A 26874-nucleotide genomic window follows, 5' to 3' on the forward strand; every position below is an offset into this window, starting at 1 on the left:
TCCTCCTGTTTGAAGTCAGTGCATTTAGTAAAGACAGATTTCTCCCTGGTAGCGACAGGAGGGCTGCACTGCCACACTGCAGGGATACATGTGCAGTACTGAGAGTTGCTGGTGGAAAAACCCATTGCTCCTTAACCCCCTTCGGTTTCCTTCCTGTGACTTCCTATTCCTCCTTCTCCAGGGAACATCAATGCCTGCTGGAAGAGCTACAAAACACTACCAAAAGCACTGTTCAGTGTACATGTGTGAGGAGAAGCTATGGTAGAAGGAAGTGCTGTCATGCTGGCATAGCCACATGTGGCCCCACCTGGAGCTGCAGTCTTTCACTATCACAGTTTAAAAGCAAAACCATACGCTTGACGGAGTTTGATCAGCACACAAGAAAAAATTCAGCATCGTATAATTTCTTTGTTATTTGGTTCTTATTGCATCTCTTAAAGTCTCAAGAGTGTTTATTACTAATCCATTGGATCTCAAAAGGGTAATTGTATTTATCTGCTTCTGGACCACTGACTGATAATCTCACATTACTCTGAGATGAGCCAAATTTAAATGGTCCTAACTAAAGTCTTACAGCTGCAATCATAATTCCCTTTTTCAATTCCTAAGAAAAAGAGAGGAGGGAACAAGTTTCTTTTCCACATTTAGTCTTATTACAAGCTCATTAGAGACATCATCACTACCTTCAGCATGTGCATGACCTTTCAAAGTCCAGATCAATTTGATGCTAATTCCTTTCAGATCTATCCAGTTTCCACATGATGTACTCTTTATAACTTGTAGCCCCACCAAATGAAAAATTGACACTAAGCCCATCCAGCCTCTAGGTTGGATCAGCCTGACTATTTTTGATTCAGAGACGGACAAATAATTATCGTGGTTACAGATATTTTTTCCTTAACAGCAAAAAAATAGTTTTGTTTTGAAAAATAACATTTTGCAAGCATTTAGTCCTTAAAATAAAGAAGGGGGGGGGGGGGGGGGGGAAGTATGTCAGAGTGAGGGAAAAGGCTTTTCCTGTAGCAACCCAAATAGCCAGAGATACCAAAACCTGGTACTAAGTGACAAAGGCTGCTTTTGTAAAGAAAATGTAAATACATGTTATAACAAACAATACTGAGTCAAGCATTACAAGTCAAATAACAGAATTGGTGACAAGCATGGGAAAGCATGTATCCTGTATAAGTATATATAAGTTTATATAAGAGTTTATATATAAACATATGCATAAGCTGTTTGGAATTGTCCTGGTTCTGGCCCAGATCAGTGGGATGGGGTGTGGCATAGACCTTGTGGAATTCAATACCATTTTACATCAGGGACATCTGAAAAGCCAGAGACAGGGGAAAGAGGCTCCTTTTCTTCCAAGAAGGAGTAAGCATGGAAGGCATAGGGTCTGTCCACTTTTGTTTTCCTTGACTTGGGTTTCATGAGCATTTGGCATGTAAATTTTCCTCTCTTTGTAAATTTGTGTTATTACTTTAGTTGCTGTTACTTTTCCCTTATCTCAGTGCTATTTCCAGTAAATTGCTCTTATCTCAATGTGTGATTTCTGCTTTTTTCTCCCACAAGAGAGGGAAGGGGAGCAGCTTATAGTTTTTAATGGGAGTACTGAATTGGGGACTACCATTCCTAAACCATGAAATTAATCCAGTCACTAATGGCAAGCTAGTCAGTATTTACAGTTTGTTTTCCACAATGTGTATAGGATGCTGCCCACGTGGAAGGACAAACAAATACATTTTACAAATTTGTGAATTTGCAAAACTGGAAGATGGCAGTGGCCATTTGCAATGGCTGTGAAATCAAGCTGACATTTAACCTCAGTCTAAGTCTTTTTCTACTTCCTCTGCATTCCTCACCTGTATTTCTTAAGAAATATACTTGTACTGCAAAGCCTGCATCAGATTCAAGGATCTCTTCAGGTGTTTAACCCCAAAGTCCCAAGCCATTCAGCCACATATTCCCTGCCTGTTTATTAACACAATACTTGCCATTCTAAATTCCTGGATTACAGTTTGTACTGAGTTACCTATTCACGTCCTCACAGAGAGAACTGATCAAATCATGTCCCTCAGCCAACTGGAGCTGAGAATAACAAACATTTTTCATCAGTTTCCAGTTCCAGATTTCCAGCTCAAACACAGCCTGTCTGCTATAGATGGATATACCTCTCTACAAGGCCTTTACGTTTTGTAAAGCAGAATTAGGATTCCAAATTGAAGAAGAACTTGTGTGATACATACAGCCACATTTCATACTCTTTTACATGTTTAGCTCCCTTTTGTTTCTTTCTTTCTCTTCCCCCCCCCCCCGCTCCTTATTTTGACATGTCAGCAAATGCCTCTTACTGGAAAACTTTAAATGTGATTAAATTTCAGTGATTAAAAGATTAAGTGTTACTTTCGTCTCTACATGAATTCATTTTAAATACTCAGGTCTGACACATCTTTGAATTTTTTCCATCTGAAATCTTTGCTAACTGGAAGAAATGGTTAATAACTGTATTCACATAGATATGCTCATGGTGATCCTCCCCACTTATGTTTCTGACTTGTTTCTCATGTGGCAATTTCTCACACTCAAGACAAGGGTGCAAAGAAGGAAATACAGTAAGTATCCTGTAACAGCTGTCGTGCAGACCTGCAGGCATTAAGCAAACAGTCCGTTCTGAGATGTAAGCATGGCCAAAACAAAGAGAGGAAAGTGTCTAAACCCACTAATGCCACCACTTACCACAAGAAACTTGCCCTTTTGCCCTGCCCATGTATCCCACATTTGCTCATTAGCAATGAGTAAGGCTGAGATTCCTCCAATCTCACTTCAGGGATGCTGCAGCCAGGGAACTGGCCTCTGGCTCTGTGGCCAGCAGAGAGCACTGGTCCCTCCAGGAACATTTGGAGCACACGGGATGCTCTACCCACAGCCAGCCTGCCCACCTGCACCCTGGCAGATGGTGGAGATGCAGCCAGAGCCGGTTCTTTGCAGGCTGCCACTTGTGCACAGCAGGGACTCGGGATCTGTGCGTCTTCCCTTAAGTTTTTTTTTTTTTTTCCATTGGTACTTAAAAGTATGCTGTGAGTCAGAAAGGGTCCATTATTTCAATTTAAATTCCTCCCCATTTATGCAAATCTGAAGTCCCTGGTCAGTATGAACAGTTTAAGACTTGTTTCTAACTTGCAAACTTATTGCTTCCCTTCTCTCATGAGGATGTTATGACAGGATTAATACTCAGTTAATCAACAGAAAATGTTCCTAGACATCCTAGCAAGACTAGACAGCTATAAAGCCTAAAGCTAATTACATGCTACGTGGGGGAGAAACAGACTTGCAATCCAAATGGCTGAAGATACTTTATCAGGTCCTTCTCGTTTTCCACATGCCCATTTTGAAGTAAACATGAATGAAACCAAAAATGTTTGAAATAGAACACAGCACAGCAGATGTGGTTTTCACTGGCTGCTTTGCATTCACCAAAAGCAAAGGGAGTTTTTACATGAGATGACTGCACTGCATTTCAGGGCTGCATTTTTCATCATAATATAGCTCAGTATAACAGCTATATTTCATTCAAAACTAATGTTCAGGGTTTTATCTTAATTGAGATTAATTTACCAATTCCTATACCAATTGGAGATACACCCAAAATAAAAAGATATTTGGAAAATATTTCAGTAGACATCTGGAGAAAAATTACAGGAACACACAACCAGAGTAATAATATATTTTCCAAGCACAAGGTTTCATCCCCTGTGTGGATAGGTATTAAACAGCTGAGATAGCACATTTATGGAAACCTTCAAGCTGAGATTCAGCTGTGTGCAGCTGTGACAAGTTGTCAGACAATTGTATCTCGCGCCTTTGTTCCCCTGTATCTCAAAGATTACAGGCTCAGGGGCAGAACACATTACAACAGATAGATGAAACTGGGAGTAGCTCAGTCTTCACAAAGCTTAGGTCAGGTTTTGTTTTTGAAAACTTGACTCTGGGACAGTTCAAACCCAGGTCAACTTTTTGCCAAAACCCTGAAGTCCAAAGGGAGCTGGAAGGACAGCTAGCCTGGAGCCAGTGGCTACACATTTAAAGCAGTAGCCTATCTTCACAGCTAGGTAGAAAGGAAAATAATCCTCTCAACTATCCCTTTAAAGTTTTGACAGCTTATGTATTAAGTATATGTGCCTATATCCCTAAATTGTCCACCCTGCCCATGGAAACCCTGAGCTTTTGGAACAGAAGCATTAGTCAATGTGATTTAAAAAAAAATAGAAAAAGAAAGATAGCTCTGCCAGATTCTTGGCAAAACATTATCTACATTGTGATTTCCTCACAGAGAGAAAGGTGATGAATTGAGGAGAAGCAAAAGCAGGCCAAGGGGCAGTAGGGCCCTTAGAAGACAGCTTCGTCTAATCTATGGGCTGAAGATTAGATATTCAATTCCAGTCAAAGGAATGGTACTCCGGGTTATGTTGTGGGTGTGGAAGATACTGTGATGGGTTCTTTCCAAGTTTAAATGCAAGCTGGTTTATACAAGATTATTTTTGGGTAAAGTCACTGTGACATAGTTTCTTTCAGCTGCCTCATTATGTGAGTTTATTAAAAAAAAAAAAAGTTGCATGGTTCTCCCTCAGATCAAACAGTTTCTTTCCTGCCTTTTTCTGCCAAGTTATAATAAAATAAGGACTGTGACCTGAGCAGGATCTTCTACAGCTAACAGAAAAGGAAAAACAGTCTGAATAAGAGTTCATGCTACAAAGTTAACATTAAAAAAAAAAAAAAAAAAAAAAAAAAAAGGCAGAATTAAAAAAAAAATTCAGGATTAAGGCAAAAATATATATACAGAAAAGCTTTATAAGCACCACAGCCCTACAAAACACATCCTGTTCTCCCATTTTCAGGTATGAGCAGACAAAGTGCTAACTACTCTATGAACTTTTGGAGTCAGCAAGGCACTGCTTCTTGAGCAACATAAAATAACTCTGAGGAGTTTCCTTAGTTTCCTTAGTGTTTTCTTTATATCTGGCACTAAATCTTTGCTAGATGGTCTTACATTCAATTCTGTAGTGTCTTCTGACACACTGGCTCTTACTGGCTGGTGTTGGTGCATGTTTTGGTTTTTATTCCAGAGAGCAAAAAGCAGTGTTTTTAATGTGCTCATGCAGTTTGTGCAAGATTTCACATGGTAACACACCATGAGAAAGCCAAAGGCTTCCCAATGGTAGGAGGAATGGCTGGCAAACACAGCACTCCAGCTCCAAATTGTTACAACAGTCATGGTTACAAACCCAGTCCCTTGCAAACAGAGGTCCCTTGGAAACCATGGCATTTCCACAGGACTCATGGGAGTCACACGTGGGACTCTGCTCCTCACCCTGCTGGACTGAAAACTGGATTTTGGCTAAGACATCTCATTGCACTGCTCAATAGCACAAACCATGAAGCTGTAGAGACATGGGGGAGCAAAGCTGTAGCACAACATGAGAAGGCTGGGCAGGGGAAAGGCTCTCCCTAAAGCTGAGAATTCCTGTTTTCCATACTGACCTTACTGACTCTTTCAAGCATGGAAGCAAAAAGCTGGAAGTGAGCTTCATCGGGCTGTGTTCCCTCAGTAGATGGTGAGCAAACACACTGCCAACAGAAATGCCAGCATCCTGCCACTAAGAGGAGCTGAAATTCAGCTGTCATCATCAGCACGGGCATGCTCCAGCACAGCCCTTCCACAGGGATCCCTCCTCCTCCTCTTCCATTTCACCTCTGATGAGCCAGCAGAGAACCCAACAGCAGATTGCTGCTCTGACCAAGACAGGATTGGGCAGAGGAGGTGGTGAGCTGCCAGAGCACACACAGAACTTCCAAGAGCTAAATGAAATGCACTCTTCCTGACCCTATGGAGAGGTAAACCATTGGGAAACATGCATCTGTACCAGCCTGTGGAGAGCTTGCAGAGACTTGGCTATGTGCCTCAACCTACAGTTACTTACACTTTTAGCTCTAAACGTTTCCTCTCTCATATTCAAAATTTTGTTTTCCTCCCAGGATCATGTAGGCTGTCAATGCAAGTCAAGGTGATTGCCTTTCCCTGAAACATATGTAGTTTTCCTGTCTCGGAGTGGAAGCTGCTGAAGGGGTGTCTGGGCTGATGGGAGGAGAGCATCTCTATAACCAACTCACTGGTCTTCAGCTGAGCAATCCTCTTTCCAGCAGGGAGAGAAGAGAAAGAAAGATGTACAAAAAAACAGATATGGAATACATTAAACATAATGGAAAGTCTGCCTGTAAGAGGGCAGAAGAAAGGGGCTTCAGTGTGCACCAGTTTCCCTAAAGACAGGTTATCTCAACACTTGAAAAGACTGGAAAACTCCTCAGAAAAAATTCCCCAAAAATTATGGAAATAAAGAAAACTTTTGACAAGTAGGTATTTACTAAAGAAACTTCCAGAGAATCTCAAATATGCTCAATTTACTAAAAGTGCAGTAGAAAATTTCTGAAGATTTTCTTTCTTCACATTTAATCATAGAATGGTTTGCAATGAAAGGGACCCGAAAGATCATTTAGTTCCAGTGCCCCTGCCATGAGCAGGGACACCTTCCACTAGACCAACCTGGCCTTGGGCACTTCCAGGGATGGGGAGTACACAACTTCCCTGATTAACCTAGTTCAGTGTCTCCCCACCTGCACAGCCAAAAATTTCTTCTAATATTGAATTTAAACCTGCCCTTTTTAAGTTTGAAGTCATTCTCTCCATTCCATCACTAAGTGTTCTTCTTGTAAAAAGTCCCTCCCCATCCTTTCTGCAGCCTCCTTAAGGTATTGGAAGCTGCTCTAAGGCCTCACCAAATCCTTCTCTGCTCCAGGCTGAAAAAACCTAACTCTCTCAACCTGTTTTATAGGATTGTTAAGGTCATAATGTTCTTCATAACAACATGCTTAAGCTATAACCAAAGCATAAAACTGAAAAGCATTAAAATATTCAAAATACGGGAGCCCTTTGCCTATACCCTTTCTTTACCAATGGCATGACTCTCCCCAAAGGCATATGATGCCAAATGGAAATCCCAAAGCCCAGATGTAAAGTGGCCCCATCATGTCTTATCAGGACATTCGAGCTCTTCATAGATTGCAAATAAATGCAAAAGCACACCAACAAAACTGCTATGTGCCACTAAGCTGTAAAGTGTCAGAAGGGTAGAAGAGCAGCAGGAGAGTGACTCTACAGGTAAAATACTTCAAGCATACAAACCAAACCAAACCAAACCAAACCAAGAAAAAAACATCTTTTCTATTCTTATATACCTACCAACATTAAATACATATATGCATTTTGAAAATCTATGTTTTCTTTACTCTGTTGCACATTGTTAAGTACCAGCAGGTCAGATTTATTTTCCCATCCAGCAGCTTGAGACCCACCCTCATTAGTCTCTGTAAATGTTATATAATTAAGATAACTTTTTTTTTTTTTTTTTTTTTTTTACAAAGATAAGCACAGTCTCCAAAAGGTTGCTTGTTTTTCTAAGGGACAATTTTGGAAATGAATTAAAGAACTGCATATGTCCTTGATTCATCTTTAAATTTAGGAGGGGAAAAGGAAGCTCCTAGAAGACCTCTAAACACTTCAAGGAGAATGGTTGGAATGAAGGCCAAGATGTTCATGTCCAGCAAGTTCTTAATCTGAGTCAAAGAAAGGAGAAAACTGTTCTGAGCATCCTGCCAGTGACATGAATCATTGCATCCTCTCTCACAAAACCTGATGCCTTAGAGTAATTTCCATGGAGGAAATAAATCTTTCCTTTTGATTTAGAGAACTCAGCTTATTAATTTAAAGCTGATCTCTTCTTGCACACCTCACAGAGGTGGAACCAAGCAGGTAGACACTGGTGTTGGCACACATAGGAGATGTACTGCACTTACCACTTCAGGTTACATCCAAATAACACAATATAATGGCTTTAATGAGCACTTCAAAAGACTTTGCTGCATCAGAGCTTTGCTGAATGTTCATTTCTTAAGTGTCAATCTGCATCCATGTGCACTGAGATAATTTATAAGTAAATTTATTTAAGTGAAACTGTGGAAATTCATGCTGAGCTAGAACAACTCACAAAACAACAAATCACAGGCACAGAACATAATCTGGCAGCTGTAATAGTAATTGAATTTTCTGCTTGATTCCTCAAGAAGCAGCAAGGATGAAATCATGTTTTAATTTTATCTTCCAGGCAACAAAATGGGGTCAAGAGGTCAGTGGTAATCTATTAAAAACTGTGAGGATATTATTTCCCTAGCCTCAGTTTAGAGTTACACAGCTTTTTGTCATGATTAGGATATTAACTGTATAAAAAGTTACCTGCCAGGATGTGGGAAGGTCACATGTCAAAAGCTGCCTGCAAAAAACCTTAAACTGGTCTAATCTTGGGGTTAGTGGATTGGACAAACTGTCAGCTGTCAGCCTGACTTAAATTGCTTGAACGTGACGTCCTCTTATTGTTCAAATTATATTTTCTCCTTCCTTTTCTTCTTGTCCCTGATCTTGTTCTTGCTAGAAATAGCCTAGAGTTTAACGAATGCACCAGGTTTAGAGTTTAATGAATGCACTAAACATGGGTAGTATTCCCTGAAAAGGGAAATGCCAGTGTCGAAATCCATTCAGGCTTCAAGAGCTGGTCCACAGGGTGCTGCAGACAGAAAAGCTGGGTCTGGAACAGGGAGAATCCCAGCAGCCATTCCCAGGCACCAGAAGCTCAACACCTGCATGTAGTCACAGGGAGCAGGGACAGACTCAAGGTACATCATGGCTTAGAACCAGAATTACAACAATCACCTACATAGGTACCCTGTGTACTAAGCAAAACTTTAATAATGCTGTTTTTACCAACAGCTGTAACTATATCCATCTTTTTCCAAAGGATTTAAAGAGATCTAATATTTAAGATATTGGAATACAGAGGGAACAAGCTTTATTTGAAGTAGAAAAAAGATCTCGTTTATTTACTTCAGGATCCGAATATCTTGCATTATATTCTACTTAATTCCAATCCTGCACTAAAACTAAAAATAGGCATACAGGATTTTATTGGTTTTTCTCCCTACCTCCATTTTTGCCAAGGAAAAGACATACTGAGATATTTGCTTTCAAGTAGAATATGCACATTACACTGTATGTGTGTGGCAGTAAAGGTGGAGTCAAGAGAGTATTCCACAGGCTGTAAATGAAGGTGGCACAGTTTATTTTTTGTTTTTGTTGTAATACAAACCACAAGCTTTGGCCAGTCATCAAGAAAAAATGGTACCTACAGAGTAAGTTTCACCTTTAGAATTAATCCTATGGTCTTTGTAAAAATAAAGTGAAGTTTCCTGAAAATCTCATGCTCTGGAGTACAATAAATTCCCCTGGTAACATTATGCTAGGTAGAATGAAACTAAAAAAAAAAACCAAATAGTTTCTTGAGAAACATAACCCACAAGCTTTCAATTCAGTTTATTCACTGTAAACTGTGTTTTGTAAATGGCACAAAATATACAAGAAACAAAATTTCCCCTGAGCCTCATGCTCAGTGAAATGAAAATGTTTCTGCTTATCTGTACCACATCAAGAGCCAAAAACTTATTGAACCCTGCCAGAAGTTATGTCGTTAATAATTTTAGCTAACTTTTCCCCCTAGTAACACTAAGAGAAGATAGAAGGAGACAGAATCCACTGCTCTTTCAGAAAACATCCTCAACTGAGGGTTAAAAGAGCAAAGCTTATTGTAAAATAGCAACAGAAGCAAATCCACTTTCCCCTCTGCACGCAGCTATTCATTACACAAGACTTTGGTTTCAACAATGAATCTGGCTTCAGAAGGCTTCATCTCTTCCCTGCCCAGGTAACCTCACCTTTCTGCCACAAACTCTCGTCTTCTTGGTGTGGAGCTGCTGCTGTTTGGGCACCTGAACTATGTACTAATCCACAAAAAGGATTTGGGTGGAAGCCCAGTGTTTTCTCCACTTTCCCCTGCTAAAGCTGTGGTAAAGCTAATATATCAGGGAGCATGCATGCGAGAGACATGGCCCATTTCCCAACTGAGGTACAGCTACATGTGGAAAATGCCATGATCTTTAGTTTTTGCATTGCTAGAGGGATACAAGCCAGAAGAAATTCAGAGATCAGTGAAAGACATTCAGAAATTACTTTAGGAAAAACTCACCTATAGTAAAAAGTAGCAAAAAGTGGATTGAGATTCAGAATACAAGGCATTTATTTCTAGCTCACTAAGTGATCTACAAGTCAAATACAAAGAAGGGTATTGAGGCTGGAAGAAGTGAAGATCCTGACTTTGCACATCACTATTGGATAATCATCATCGGGAGCAATACAAATGAATTAAAGCCATGAAAATAAAAGCAACTACTTTTAGGTGGACATAAGGTAAAAGTCTGTGTCATGCTGGAAGAAATAAAGCAAAGGTGGCTGAGGCTGAAGGTCACCTCCATTTTGCAACTGGGAACAAACAGTGATTGCATCTTTTCAAATGTTTAATCTGCAAGCACCAAGGAACAGGGGCACAGTACAGCAATGCCTGCAACAACAACAGAGTGCTTGAGCCAGCTACAGAAGGGCAGGACAGTTTTATTTAAGAGCTTGTCTGCTTTTTCCTTTACTTCAAAGTATCTTCTTCTATCCAGCACCAACACAGAAAATTGTCTCATTAATAGCTAATAAGTAAACAGTAGATGTTCTGTCTGTCCACTGTGGTTTAGAACAAAACACTCTGTGTTGTATTTAAGTGATTTCCAGACGTAAAGTGTGAAGGCTTCCAAAATCCACTGATCTGATAACTCTCCGTATTCCAGCTTTCCCCCTTCTCTGTTACTCCCCTAGCAAAAACACTGAAAGAAACAAGCCTAAACCCCTGCATCTATTTCCTCCCACACAGTACATACCCATAACAGAACTCTTTTCTCAGCTTCAAAAATCCAAAATGACCCCTGTAAACAGAGAAGAGAAGAGAAGAGAAGAGAAGAGAAGAGAAGAGAAGAGAAGAGAAGAGAAGAGAAGAGATGCATAGTGAAAATGGCCACCAAGCAGCAGCAGCAAGTTTGCCAGGCCAGCCTGATGTCTCACTTCTACAAAGAGTTTGCTGATGACAGCACAAAATACCAAAGCTGTGCCTGCTCGTGACCAGCTGCAATGAAACTGTGCCTGCAACAGGTAGAAGAGAAGGTGTGGTAACAGGAGTAAAAAAAGAGAAAAAAAACCCACCATAATTTCCTCTCAAAGCCTGCTGGTTTATTATGGGGTTATAGCAGTGCCTTGCATCTCTAGGATGTGAGTTTAGACATGTTTGCCTTGACAAAATCCTCAGCCTGGGGGTAGCACCATTTGGGTACCACGGGTATCATGGGACAGTGAGCTGCTGAGCTAGCACCAAACAGCCCAAGGCAGATGTGCCACTTCCCATCCTGGAATAGTGCACTCTCAGGAGTGAGATATGCAGTGACAAAGTGGTGAGACAGCTGGGGATTCACTAGAGAATGAGAGTACAGCCCTGCAGCCTGAAGGCTCAGCATGCTGCCTCGGTCTGTAAATGTCTGAGAAAGCCACATGGAATATACATGCCTTGTCCCCTCCCTGTACAGGTGTGAGCCCACATGTGCCCCAGGGAGCAACTCCATTGCTGTAAGCAGCACCAGGAGCTCAAGCAGCAGAGATCTGCACTGTGAGCCAATTCCAATAAAGGGGGGAAAAAGGGAGAAAAAAGAGGAAGGAAAATAATTACAATTTTATAAAATAAGGCATTAATGGGCAGTCTTCCTTAAAAATTTATATTATATATTTTCACACACACAACATAATTTTCTTTCCAAAACAACCATTTTGTTCCATTAAAACAACATCCTGCATGACAAATGTTACATTTTTAAGGGAGGCCACAGTGTGCAAAACAGAGGGATGGCTTTAGAAGGAGGAAATAAAATTATGCTTGAATTCTATCTTAGAAAAACAGAGTCAAGTCCAGCCTTTGAGGGGGTTACTGAAGTGATGCTGATACATCTAATGAAGTAATCAATAGTGCTCAAAAGCTTATAAAACTTGCATCCTCTGGATGTGCTACCTGACACCTCAGGGGTAATTTGTAGACGTGCTGAGCATTCGGTACCAGCTGACGTCAATGAGTGTAAAAAAACACTTGAGTATTTTAAATAGTAACAAATAGCAAATTCTCAGAATAAAAAAAACACTATCAGAGTTGTCTCTAATCATCTGGAGGCCCTTTTAACTTTTCTATAGTGTTCACAAGTTTTATCAGTACAAGGACAGGTAGCAGTAAGGATAATGGAGAGAAAGTGAAAAAATTAATGAGGTTGTGTCAAAGTCCTTAACAAAGCTCACCAGTAAAGTCACACAGGGAACCTCATGACTGATTTCCCAACTCACAAGTGTTAAGACACTTTTGTGTAGCCATGATATTTTCTGAAAAATCCCTTTGCCAGGATTTTTCTCCTGAGAAGCTGAGAGCCCTCAGGAACAAAATGTAAACAATGGTTATCTGCTGCTGTGAAATGCAACAGGTGCATCTTTGATTGGTCTCATGTGGTTGTTTCTAATTAATGGCCAACCACAGTCAGCTGGCTCAGAGTCTCTGGTCAGTCACAAGATTTTATTATCATTCCTTTCTTTCCTTTCAAGCCTTCTGATGAAATCCTTTCTTCTATTCTTTTAGTATAGTTTTAATATGTAATTTACTTGTAATATAATGTATATAATAAAATAATAAATCAGCTTTCTGAAACATGGAGTCAAGATTCTCTTCTCTCATCCTGGGATCCCTGCGAACACCACCACACTTTTGTGCATGGATTTTTACTTACATGTGGTGCTTTCCCAGTGACATTGTTTCCAGCAGAAGGGAACTCAAGAGGTGCTGCATGCCTCAGCACCAGCTGGAAAAGCTTTCCTTGGACATCCCCAGCTTCTTGCTCCAGCCAGCTGTACATGCTGAGGTATCCACGACAAAATCGGAGCCTTCCAACACATCCAGCTCAGCTCTCCAATGGAGGGAGGCCTCAAGTGCCTTGGACAGCCTAATGCTTGCTGAGTGACTGCTCTGCCTGGGCTGCACCTGGAGTGGGTGCATCTCTGAGCCTGCTCAGCACCAGGAGGTACCAGGAGAGTGGGAGTTTGTCACCCTGGTCCTTGTAAAGAAGTGAAGTCTCACTTAGACTGACATTTGTCTCTGCTGCCCACCAACAGCCCTCTCTGTGAAGGGGACTTCCACACAACCTGCTTCCCCCAGGATGGCTCCTGACTGCAAGCTAGGCCTTCTTTCTCATTAACTGGATCCTGCACAGAAAAAAAAACATTTTCTCCACTTACCACAATTGTTGATTTCTCCTATGAGTAATATTTTGTTTAACCAGCATGTCGCAGACATCTTTTTATGAAAATCCTTTCTTAGGATTTTTTCTTCCTGAGAAGCTGAGAGGCTCCAGGAACAAAGTGTAAACAATGGTTATCTGCTGCTGTGGAATGCAACAGGTGGATCTATAATTGGTCTCCTGTGGATGTTTGGATTTAGTGACCAGTCAAGGCAGAGCTGGCTCTCTCTCTCTGTCCGAGCCAGCTGCCTTTGTTATCATTCTTTTCTATTCTATTCTTAGCTTAGCTAGCCTTCTGAGATGAAACTTTTCCTTCTATTCTTTTAGTATAGTTATAATGTAATACATATATATCATAAAATAATCAATCAAGCCTTCTGAAATATAGAGTCAGCTCTATGTCTCTTCCCTCATCCTGAAAACCCCTGTGACCACCGTCACACCAGCACATCTCAGATTTATTTAAATTACTGTTCTTAAAACGCTAAAGGTAAAGGACATCCCAAATCTTCCCTTTGATGCTTTTTTATATGCTTTCAAGCTACAGATAGCTCACAAGTGACTGTTCATTAGAATTCTATTTTTTGAGGAAATTAACACAGGATTCTTTTTTTTATCCTTACTTTAAAAAAAAACAAACAAGGTTTTGTAAGTTAACATGACAATAAATATCATCCAGAAGTCATAAAGTGCTTGCACTTTCTTTTCCTGGAAGCTAATGTAATTAATTTCAGTAGAACTGTTCAAAAAGACTTTACCAGCATTATCTCAGAGGCACATGAGCAGATAAGAGCCAGACTAAAAAAGTGTCACAAACAATTTAGTTTTTAAAAACTAAAAAAAAAAAAAAAAAGGCCCCCTGTGAACATTGAGCAATCCCCATAATCTCTTTTTTCCTGGGACAGCATCACTAATTTAAGGATTAAGTCCATGTGTAAAAATCTTGTTGTTTCTTCTTTCTCATATAGACCAGAAAGCAATGGAAAAGTGTCTTCTGCATTAAACACTTGTGAACGTTCTTTTAATTAAACAACTTTAAAGTTGTTTCATTAACTAACTTTCTTCTAATTAGAGCAGGTGGCTTTTTCCCCATTCCAAAGTGACAAACAGAGGGAATGCTGAAAGGTTGCTGGTGCAGCATCTCTGTTTCCCTTCCAGATGCAATGGGCTCACCAAGGACTCACCAGACACCCCTGGGGCACCAAGGGCAGTGGCAGGGTGGCCCTCACAGAGCCCCACATCTCTGCCCATCTCTTACTTATCAGTTGGTGAAGATCAGGAGGTGGATGCCAATGGTGTCCAACTGCAGCTGGCTCAGGCCACAACCCAGGGGAGCACTAAAAGTGATGTTGCATAATTGAGAGCACTCTTTGGTAAATTATTCATAAATCAGTTAAAGGCAGAGGAGGACAGAGCCTTAGCTGGCATGCAGCAGCAAAGCCAGGTTGGCTTCAACAGATTTAAACATGGAAAATGCTGAACATGTCTTTTAAATATGCAAAGTCCCATTGACATAAAGGAGGAAGCTACCAGAGACTATCAGAGACTTCAGAGTCTCTTTTGCAGAGATTATGGTAGTCCACTAAATGCCTCTGAAGAACTGCATGTTAATATCTGCCCAAGTGTGGTGACACATCAGACTGGAGCCCATCATTCCAATCATCTGTTCCCAGGTTAACAACCATGGCAGCCAGAGCAGCCCTACTTCTAACAGAAGACGTGTGATGATTTAAATTATTACAGTGTGTTCCCAGGCAGCACTTCAAATTACATTTAAATGGGAAAAAAAAAATTCCAAACCCTTAGTGGAATGAAAAATCTATTCATTGTATAATCTTGGAAGACTTTTCTACAAGACTTAAATTAGGAGCCTTAATAAATCTCTCCGAGGCTTTTAGCAACTTACGCTGTGTTTATGTTTAATGAAAATGGTGGAGGGTTCCAACTAAATTAAATTAAACTAGCTCTTAATTCCTGTGTTTTGAAAAGGCATCACGTTGATACTGTGATGACTTTATTCATGGAAATATGATTCAACCCTTTGGCTCACAAATCACAGTTACCAACCCCGCATGAAGGAAAAAAAGAAATCCCAGCTGCAGTCTCTGAGCTCCTGGAGACAAATGTCTGAAAGCAAAGAAAACAAAAGAAGCCAAAAGAGAGAGCTAACCCTTGGGAAGCATTGTCTAGGTTTGTGGCCACCTCTGACTAACCATGCACTCCTATTTTGGAACATCTGAGTCATCCCCCAGGGTGCTGCACCTCTGTGCAAATAAATAAATACGGATAAACCAACAGAGCAACAGAAAATGTGAATGGTTAGTGGGGAGAAACATGTTTGGTCAGGGTGGTGAAGAAGGGAGAACAAACCTCAAGGATAAATACTTTCCAACCCCAAAGTGGATCAGAAATAAAACAGCAAAACAGCCAACAAACAATCTATATCCTTTTAGCAGAGACCAACTTTACCATCTCTATTCAAGATAGGCTTCCAGACAGATAATAAAGTGCAGCAGGATTCTCCTCTGAATGATGAATAAAGGAAATTATTCATGTCACTTTCCAAAGCAAACAAAAACCCCAAAATCTGGCCCGCAGTTACCAAATCTGATTGTGTTGCAACATAGCAAATTTTAAGATCCTCTCTGACCTACACAGGAGGACCAGGCAAGCCTCCTGTCTCCCCCTCACAAGGCCAAAGACAACAGCAGGGTCATGGGGGTTCTCTTCCTTTGCACATAAGAAGGCAGCATAAAAACATTATCCTTCAGACAGATTATAAACTCTACTTTTCCCCACCTAGGAACATGGTGCAACACCACTGCAGGAAACACAAGCAGCTCCAACCCAACTTGCAACCTGCCACCTGCAGGGCAGCACCTGGTCCCTGTGGCTGCCCTCAGCTGGCCCTGGTGGCTGTTCCCAAGCTGGACACACAGACCACATCAGTCTGCACCTTGTACAGCCACTTAGGGCATGTCTGCAGGTGGCTTTAAAATCACTGTCCCTGTTGTGTGAAGCCACTTGACACCAGCTTTATTTTTATACAGACTCTGCACAGGTGAAAACATGAGATGTAAAGCAGCCAGCAGGCCATGGCTGTGTGGCAGGTGGCTTTGCAGGAACAAAACTGACTGCAGTTATCCAGATAACTGCTTGCTGAGCATCACTCAGGGAATCGTACCAGGGAATCAAGCCAGCATCTGAAACACACAGCAAACAAATCCTTTCCCTCACTGCAAGGCACAAATAGTTGTGCTAATGAGAAAGGGATGAGGAACAGCACAAGTGAAAAGAGCTCCCGGTGCAGGGCGTTTTTTAAGTCAGTGCTGCTACTAAGACAGATGTTGCAAAGGCATACCCTCAGCCTGGTAGCTTTAACGTTGAGAATTGCTATTTCTCACCCCAGATGGATCATGGGACCTTCTGGCTCACAGAGGAGCCTGTAGGCTACAGCCATCATGCATGAGAGAAATGTCCCTAAAAATGTCTTGATGTTAAAATGATGTTGAATAGAAGTGCCATTCAAAATACCCAATGATTTCTGGCAAGCCAGACAGCAAAGCTGCTGGCAAAAGAACTGCAAAGGGGAAAAAGAAAAAAAGGAAACAGAGTCAACAATCATTAGATGTTGATGTGTTAGATTTGTCTATGGACAATTTTTCAGTGTGACCCTCACCTTGCTCTGTTCACAAACAAACTTTCCCAGAATCAGCAGCCAGCACAGATGCCCATATAGCTTCTGGCAATGCACAGAAGTTCAATCTCTTGACAGTGTTGCCATACACATACTGGGGCTAAGGAGAGAGAGAAACAACTGACAAGGGCCCCTGTCCCAAGCCCCAGCCTCCATCCTGATACCTGAAGCCCATCAGCCTCTCATCTTTGCACAGGCTGTCTGTGGGGCAAGGTGTACCTGTGAACCTTTGTGATTTGTCCAGTCAGTTCAGTCTTTAGAAAGTTTAAACCTGCTCTGTCACGGTATGTACAGCAACAGCTAATTCCCTTTTCCTACTGTTGGTGCATTTCGGGGTAAATCTAGTAAAATACTCACTTTTTCTCTCACCTATGCTGTTAATTGCCTGTCTATAATTAAATTGAACACAGCAGGACAGTAAATGATAGAAAGGCTCAATATTTTAGCTTTGGTGCCTCATAAAGTACTAACCTGGGCCACATGCAATACCCACATAGCACAGCTATATGATCTATCTAAAACCAACAGGAACTTTTATATGGACTGATGGTCTTTGGCTTAGACCCCTTCCAAACACTGAGTTTTCATGAGTTATACCAGCTGCCACTTGTATTTATTTTATAAACACCACATGCTAAGTGTAAATTGCATTGCCACCACCACTGATTTCACCCCAGACACTTGTATACAAGTTATGGGTGGTGGAATCCAGGTTTAGGCTGAAGGCCAAGAAAGACCTCTCCAGTGGGGTTGTATAATTGAGGCTCTTTTTTAAATTATTTAAAGAAAACAGTGAAACAATAAGCACATGGAAGAGTAAGAGATTTGGTTTATCACAGTGTTATTGACTTGTTGCATAGGAGACCTAACACTTGCCAGCACAGAACCCAGAGAGAGAACCACTAGCCCAGACAGATGCACTCACAGCCAGATCATCAGCACCCACAGACCAGGTCTGGCTTTTCAATCATCTTTTGTACTACAAATTTCTGCAGGCAGAAGATACAAGGCAGGGGAAAACCAAAACAAGCAATGAAGGCTCTTCAGAAGGAAGGGAGTGAATAAAGGTAAGGTGAATCATGACATTCAGAGCCAAGTCATGGGGTTTTTTTCCAGGACTTCCTGCCCATCTCTAAAAACACTATAAAGGAAACATGGTAACTCCTCAAGACCCTTTTCAGGTCAGAAGCAGGGTTCAAGTACCTTAAGAATAAGCACAAAACCACACTCTCTAGAGTCTTCAGGCATTTTACCTGAATGGAGCCTTCAAAGTCTGAGATCTGTAATTACCTTAATGAAGCTGCAGCTATTATTAGTAGGCAGAATATAAGTGAGCGAGCTGTTTCCTGCTTTATTTTAACCAGCAGGCCATCTCTCAGACTGGGCATTCTCACACTCAAAACACATGTTTTGGTCACCCCAGGTTTTCGGTTGGTTTGTTTATTTGTGCTTGGGCTGACCATGGCCGTGCTGTCCCCAGATCTCCTCAGCTCCCACGCACTTTGCTGCCTTCCACAGGGCTCAGCTGTGACACGCTGTGGGTGCAGGTCAAGCACATCCCTGGTGTTTCTGAGGTCACACAGTCACAGCCTTCCCAGCAGCACATCCCATCAAGTGTTCTGTAAATGCATCATGCAGCACGGCCACACAGCAAAGCAAAGTGCACAAAAAGGAATTTTGCTCATCTGCAGCTGAAGGAATATTCAGATGGGGAGATCTTCCAGGGCAGGAATTACATGTTTCTACTGATGTCAGAGCTCACCTCCTGCCCTTCTATATTAATAATACAATAGGACAGATTTTATAACAGAGCAGGACCAAGAGTGTGTGTTAGAGCTGTCGTGATGACCTGGAGTCAAAGTATGGTTTCTTTCTATGTATTATTTACTTATACTTTAGTGTGTATATATACACACATGCTTGTATATACATACAAATGCACATATACACGTTTGCATGTGTATTTATCCACTGTTTATATATTTTATAAACTTACATGTAGTTTGTATATTAAAGAAAAGGGAAATAATTTTCCAAGAGGATTATATATGCTTTCCTCATGGAAAACCTAAACTTGTTCATTTTTTAAAATATTTCCTCTGATAAATTCAACTTCCATATGTTCTGCAGAATAACTCTTCCCTTGCATTTCTGTGAAGTGATTGAGGTCTGTCCTTCAGCAGTTGATGGTATTATTGCATTATCTTGAGTCCACAGAATACTGGAGGACACATCCATGTCTCCATTGCACTGGAGAGCCCAGAACTGCAGATGTGGCCTCACCAGTACTGAAGAGGCAGGAAGGATCACTTCCCTCAGCCTCCTGATAACATTCTGAATGCAGCTCAGGAGGTTGTCAGCCTCAGTCATGGTCTATCAAGCACTGCCTAATTTTATTTTTACTTTTGTTTGTAGGTTTGCTGAGGATGCACCAAAACAATATCCCATCATCCAGGTCATTAGTGAAAATATCCAACAGCATTTGACCCCAGGACTGACCCCTGGGGTATATCCTTGAGGCCCAGACTATGGCTGGACTTTCTCCTAGTGGTTATAATGCTTTGAGCCCAGTAGTTCTGCCAGGTAAATCCATCTCACTGTCCAAATATCTAATCCACATACCATTAGTTTGCCTATGAAACTGTTATGGGAGACAGTGATGAAAGCCTTGCTAATGCTGAAATAAAGAACAGACACTGTTCCAGTCATTTCATTGTGGAAAGTTGTTGTCCACTGTAAATCCATGCTTGATTTTGCTCGATTTGCTCATTGGAATGGACAGCTCCTCACCATAGATGAAAACCAATCAGCCCTCTTAGACCCCAGTGCTCTCCAGGATGATCTCCTCACAAGGAGAGGAGGATCCAGGAGAATCCAGGGATTCTTCCATGCAAATCCCTGAACAAACCAAGGTGCTCTCCTGAAGTCCAGTCCTTCACCTTTTCCCCTCATCTCAGGATCGCACACACCCCAATCTCATGGTTACTGCTGCCCTCAACCCTCACATCCTGATCAGTCTTTCCTTCTCTGCAAGTACAAAGTAAAGCAGAGTGTCCCCTTATTTGCTTCTTGATCCCCTTATCAGGAAGTTGTTATCACTGCACTCCAGAAACCTCATGGATTGCTTGTGTCCTGATGTGTTGTCCTTCCAGCACATATTGGGATGTCTGGCTAGACTCCCACAAGGATGTGGGCCAGTGACCACTAGACTTCTTCCAAATATCTGATGTCAGCTTTGTCTAATTCCTCACAGTCCACAGCAGGCATCCACAACACCACCCCACGTGTTGCTGTGCCCTCCAACATCTGCAAGCTCTCAGCTGACTCATCTCTTCCCAAAGCAGAGCTCCAACCATTCCAACTTTTAACTATGGTGTGGCCTTCCTACAGAGCCTCTATCCAGCCACTGCAGTGCTACAGCACTGTCAGCTATCCCTCCACATCTGTGCAGACAAGGAGCTCATCTGCCTTGCTCGAGCCTCAGTGAGAGACCCCCAGCCACAAATCTGCAGAGCTGCACCCTCCTCGGCAGCCTGCTCTGGGCTGTGGCCTCTGCTGAGTCAGGGGGAATTTCTCTGCCGAGTGCTGGGGACCGCCTCTGGCAGCTCCCTGCCACTGCTGCCGAGCACAAGAGCACTGCCAGCCCAGACCCTGGCCTCCTCCTGCACAAAGTGCTGCTGGCTGCATGTGTGACTGATGGTTTTACAGGCTGCCCCCAGCACCAGCTGCCAGGATTCCTGCCCCTGCCTGGTCAGGATTCAGCTGGAACAAAAGCTCAAAAGCCCCTCCTCACAATTAGCTTTTCAATATTTATACCATCTACCATAGATATCACAAACCAAGTGAAAATTTTACCATCTTTCTACAGGTGAGGAAAAGCAAGCAGTCAGGGTCAGAGATGCCTTAAGACTTACATTGGTTTTATCAATTCAGTGATTTTTACAACCACCATTCCAATTATCACAGAGATAATGACCGCCATCAAGGACAAATTAATAATTCCACAGTAATCTATTACTGAAAATAAAACTGACCCAGACATAGAGTGAAATAACATGTCTCATACCAGGTCCACACTCACTAAGTACCTTAAAGAAAGTTAATCCCTTCCCTTGGATAGCACCCAGACCTAAAGCAGCACATGCTCTGGTGTCCACAGAGAAAGAGAAAGGTAACAGTGTGTTAAAGACTGCTTTCATCAATCCCATAACAAGAACAAAATCAGATATTATACTGTACAGTGGGCCAAGTTGCAGCTAGAGACACCAACACAAAGGACCACAAGGGGATCTGATCTCCACACTCCCCTCCACAGACAGAACCTTCAGGCTGTTAAAACTTGACACTGTGCATATTCTAATAAACTAACACAGAAAATGTCACTCTGACTTTCTCTTCCTCACCTGCAGGTAATTTTCCACCAGGTTCCATTTCCATTTGATGAGAGACTTAATTATCTGATGAATCAAAAACCCCAGCACCCCCACTGCTGTTCTGATTAGCCCCATCAGTAGCCACCATCCCGCTCTTTTCTAGAAACAGGAAAACACAGTTACCTCTCAGACTATAAAACAGGATTAATTGCCATGCTGCCTCTTACAAAGACACAAATTCCATTTTTAGAGCATTTTGAATATTACCTGTGACTGCCTGAACAACAGGCTTCTCTTGCCAATACCTGTTTTAAAAGTGTACACTCAATATTTACCTTCAGGGTGAAAGCCATTTTCATTTGGGTAAGGAACACAGTTTAATTTTTTTGTCTGGGATTTGTTTGGGTTTTTTTAATAGAGAATTACCAATGCAGTCTGATCTCTGATGTTGAATGCTTGATGTCATATCAAAACAAATTATATTACCCATTAATTAAACATTTGGTAGAGCACTTGGAGATGTTTCAAAGTAATCCCTGTTTCCTTCAACTGAAATAATGCATTGAGCACCCATCATGTAAATGTACAAACTTTTACCTCCAGTTTCTGTCCTTCCTAAACTTACACTTCTAATAATAATGTGCACCAGTAATAATGAGAGATTTATTTTAAGAATCACCTAGGACTAGAGCAGGCCTACTGAGATTCAAACACCATGGTTCCTGCAGATTATGCTGTGAGAAAAAAATTTGAAATTAATTACTTTGAATAGTAATTTTAAAAGTTAATTGTAATTTTAAAATTAATTATAATTCATTTTAAGAAGTCCCAGTAAGAGAACATTTACCCAAACTTCTGCGAAGTCTCCTTTTAAGTTGTATACATTGAGAAGTTAATAATTTAATTCTTTTTTCATATTCAGTAAGTTATGAAGAGCAAAGACATAAACACTTACAAAATATGCTTTTAATCCCTTGGCCCCTTTCTACATTCAAAATATTTTCCTGTACACAGAAACAATAAATAACTTTTTCTTAATTCCTTCTTCTGTCAGGCATTTCCCTGGAGTGTCCAAATTACATATAGTTTAAGAGGCAACTTTACACTATTTGAGGTAAGTTGACCTGTATGTTTTCTCTTGCAGCCACTTCTTTTAAAGCTTTTTGTGTGAAGACAAATAATCCAGACTTTCACGGGCTAGCAGGTGTTCTCTCTACCCAAGGTACTACAGCTTGGATGCTTTACCCGAGGCAGTTTGCAGGTTGGCAGCTTGGAGAGGAGCAAGACTCGATGCATGTGAAATGTTCACCGTAAATCAAAATCAGCAGCATGCTGTGTGTTTCCCACCTCCAAGGCACGACCTCAGCCTACCAAAGAAAGAGTAAAAAAGGATTTCTGCTGTTTTCCACCAACCGGAATTTGGAACAATTTGACAAGGTCTCATCTCAAATAATTGTAGAATCACAGAACAATAGAACGGCTTGGTTTGGAAGGGACCTTAAAGATCACCTAGTGCCAACCCCTCTGCCTCGGACAGGGACACCTTCCACTAGACCAGGTTGCTCAGAGCCCCATCCAACCTGGCCTTGAGTGTTGTCATCTAATTGCAGGGGTTCCATGCTGTTGTCTCCTTATCACAAGAGTTCCGTACCTTGGCGTTTCTCATGGGCAACTCCTCAGAGCACTGACTCTTTCTTCTTCACAAAGGAGACAACAGACTCCACCTCCCTTCTCAACCAGCCATCCCCACTCTTTTATAGCTTCTCATTGGTTACAGCTGTGGTTACTTCTTCTCACTGGTTACAGCTGTGGCCTGTTAAGGTCAGTCCTGCTCCTAATCTTTGATAATTGGCCCAGCTGCAACTCCTTAGGGGTAAGATTACTTTCTACACTATCTTTATTTTTCTTATATTCTATCCCTCTGCACTTGAGCACTACCCTGAGTGGGGCACCTACAGCTTCTCTAGGCAACATGTTCCAGTGCTTTACCACCCTCATAGTGAAAAATTTCATCCTAATATCCATTCTAAACCTACCCTCTCACAATTTGAAGTCATTCCTCCTTGTCATGTCACTACATGCCCTTGTAAATGGTCTCTCTCCATCTTTCCTGTAGGCTGCCTTCAGGTACTGGAAGGCTGCAACTGGGTCACCCCAAAGCCTTGTCTTTTCCAGGCACTGAAGAAACATAAATAGCTCCTGGTTGTGAATCAGTGAGTACTAAGGGGCAAGAGAGAAGAAAAAAGCCACATGCAAATTACCCAAAATAGTCTTCTCGACCTATGGTTTTGTAAAACTGAAAGTTTGCTTGTAGCCACTACTCACACTTCTCAAATATAACAACACCTGGTCATGAAGGAAATACTGCCCAGGGCAGGGAGTACATCCATGTCAGGATACAGCAATGGCCTAAGCCAAATTTCCTACACCATGACTGGGGTTTTTTGCCAGCTCAATCAGGCATTTCATTCTAGAGACTTCAAAAGTACTATGCAAATTGCAGACTTGGCAACAATCAATCTGACAAAAAAGAGAACGGGTTGAAGAGAATTTATCTCGGTGGAAATCAAAGACTGCAGAAAATAATTGTTGCTGGAAACTGTGGGAATAGCTACAAGCAACAGTAAATGCATTAGAAAAGTTACCTTCCTTCAGATACAGGGAAATAAATGTATCTGCCACCAGTACCGCCACAGTGAAGTTATCTGACAACAAATACACATTGTGTGATCAATTAAATCCTCCAGTCAAAAGTGAATTAAGTAACAGCAAGTGTCCGACTGATTATGTACACTAATAATGTAAAAAGAGGTACTTCACAAACAGAAGCTCAAACCTTAGTTTTGTGTTTAAGAACCAAAATGAGATTAGATTGCTAACTTCTGCTTGCATAAAAGCTGGGTTTAACTACTCCTATTCCAAGTTTAAAATGGAGCAAAAGAAAGCAGAAGCCAGGCAAGAAAAGCAGGCACCTGAGCAGAGCTCCTGGCTGGGATCCCATGACCATTTCATTCAGGTATGCCAGACTGGTCACCCCAAGGCCTCCATTTAGCCCATTTATTTCTGGAACATGGGAATTTGTATGATGTCATTTTCTAGTTGTGTTAGACCAAATGCGAATAGATCTGGGTATTATAAAGATTGCAGCACAAACAAAAATACAAAATCCACTGAACAATACAGACGGGATGAGAGAGAAACACTGAAACTAAAGGTACAGTTCATGGGGAAATAGATGAGGCCAAGTCACTGCTCATCGACAACACATATTCCTCATTCCATGTCCCACTGACTTGCTACATAAACAGGATAACTGCTTTTACCCAAACAGGAATATCATTCCCCTCCTTAAGAGCACACCTGAGGCATTTGTCTTTGCTGTCCCCAGTCGCCAGAAAACCAAAGCTGACAAGTCCTCTTCCACCAGACTGTACTGCAAATTCTCACATACACCCTCTTGTGCATTCAAATTTTAAAAATCAAAATAGAGTAAGAATGCATTTTTGAACTTTGACCCATAGTTATTTGTTCCCCATGGGCTCCTCTGCAGCCAGCTTAAACCCACCAGTACACCCACTTATCTGAAATACATTTCATGAACCTCTGAGAAGCAGTACGCAAACAGCCAAAGTTAAAAAGCTAGATGGTGAAAAACAAAGCAAGATTTGAGGTTGCAGGAGGGCATTGCTGTATACCTAAGATGCAGGAGTTGAGACAAATCTCCACAAGACAAACAAGGCCTTACAAAACACATACACACATGGAGCTTTGTTCATTTATGATGAAACCTGAAGACTGAGAGACATGTAGGCAAATGCAGACTGAGTTTGTAAAAGTTTCTGCACCAGACATTCCTCTCCTAAGAATACATACTGCTTAATTAGCCTGTAAGAATTTGACCCAAAACCTATGCATTTTGGCTGTCACTGTTACATACACTAACACCTCGCAGTGCAGAACATGAGTCTTCATCTTTCTTTTGAAAAGTATTTCAGATCATATATTCTCAGTTCTGTGAATTTTGCATAAGGATTGTCCTACTTTCTGTAGCGTTTTTATCTCCAAATATCACACAAGGATCTTTCTGCTTATTGAAGAGCTTCCAAAACTCAAGTTTTGCCATGGATAAAGAAAACCACAGGTAATGATGAAAAATACCTTCTCAATATTGGAAGATAAAATGTCCCCTCCTATGTAAGGAGACCAGAGAATCCAGGCTGCAACCAGTTCCCAGATTTTTTACTAATTTCTGACTTCTGCAAGGTGTGCTACTTGATTTAAAAGTGTTCTTACCTCATCACAGCCTAATTGGGAATAGCTGCTTTGGAGACAAGGAGGAGGAGAAGGAATCTGTGTTCATCACCACTAAAAGTTACCTACACACTTCTATGAGTAAATGCTTTGAGGAGTCAAGTTATAAATTGAATTTTTCTCAGTTAGGAAAGACTTTTGAAAGACCAGTGTGGGAAGAACCCATGATTTTAAGCTGCCAAGACCCCATTTGGGAACCACAGAGCTCCTTGTTCCACTCCCGAGCATCTTCTATTGCAGGCCATGGGATTCTTTGCAAAAGGGTGATGGCCAAATAAGGAGGGTGGGCAGACACTGGCACAGCTCTGTCTTCCTTGGTAAACATAAGCAGGCTGAGCCAAGCTGCCCCCAGTGAGGACCTGGAAAGTAAATCCCTTGAAACAGGAAAGACCAGCAAAGGATTGTACCTCTGCTACTTGGTGATCTGGGGGACAGGCAAGGTGTGCTGCACAGCAGAAATGCAGCTACCTCTATCACCAGCTGGCCATTCCAAAAAGGTTTTGGGCTAGCTTAACTAACTCCTTTCCCAAACAACTGAGAAGACAGAACAACACAATTTTATTTGCCTAAATGCTTTGTAAGTGAAAGAGGATGTGCATGCATGCATCACATGTGTTCTTTATCCCTTAAAAGACCAGGAAGGAATAACCCCGACTAACACTATGAAAAAACAAAGAGTTGCTAAATTAGAAGCCAGAGCAAATAAGAACTACCCACCAAATGGCTGTAGAGATAGCATGAATTTAATACTAAGACATTTTGCCACTTGTCTTTAAATAATACAGACATAAATCAGATTCCAGCTATTACACACAAAAGCATCTGCCACAGAACTCTAATTCTTGCTTTGGTTGCATTAAACCTCTCCTGCCTGAGCACAAGCTATCGGTCACCCCTCTATCTGAATAGCTCCATAATGTAATTTTAACTCTGTAGTGGCAAACATGTAAAAAACCAGGCAAATCCTTAGCTGGCATCTCAGTTTTAAGTAGACAGAGAACCACGTACTTTTTGAATGCTGTCAGGAGTTGTATATACTTAAAGGGTAAGAATTTCTTCCCTCTCCACTGCCCTTCTGTCTTCAACCACAGGCTTGTTTAGTGCAGAACATGTGATTTGTCCATCTGTCAAGGAAAG

At 41.4% G+C, this 26874-nt stretch overlaps 1 pseudogene; it reads right to left on the reverse strand.

The window, feature by feature from the left end:
* LOC128942568 (chloride channel protein D-like) overlaps positions 1–23092 on the reverse strand; it is an 87209-nt pseudogene extending 64117 nt beyond the window's left edge.
* Between the last annotated feature and the right edge of the window lie 3782 nt (positions 23093–26874).

Source organism: Melozone crissalis, unplaced genomic scaffold, assembly GCF_028551555.1.
Source record: "Melozone crissalis strain CALT ecotype California unplaced genomic scaffold, PUWL_Pcris_2 ptg000042l_1, whole genome shotgun sequence".
Taxonomy (NCBI): domain Eukaryota; kingdom Metazoa; phylum Chordata; class Aves; order Passeriformes; family Passerellidae; genus Melozone; species Melozone crissalis.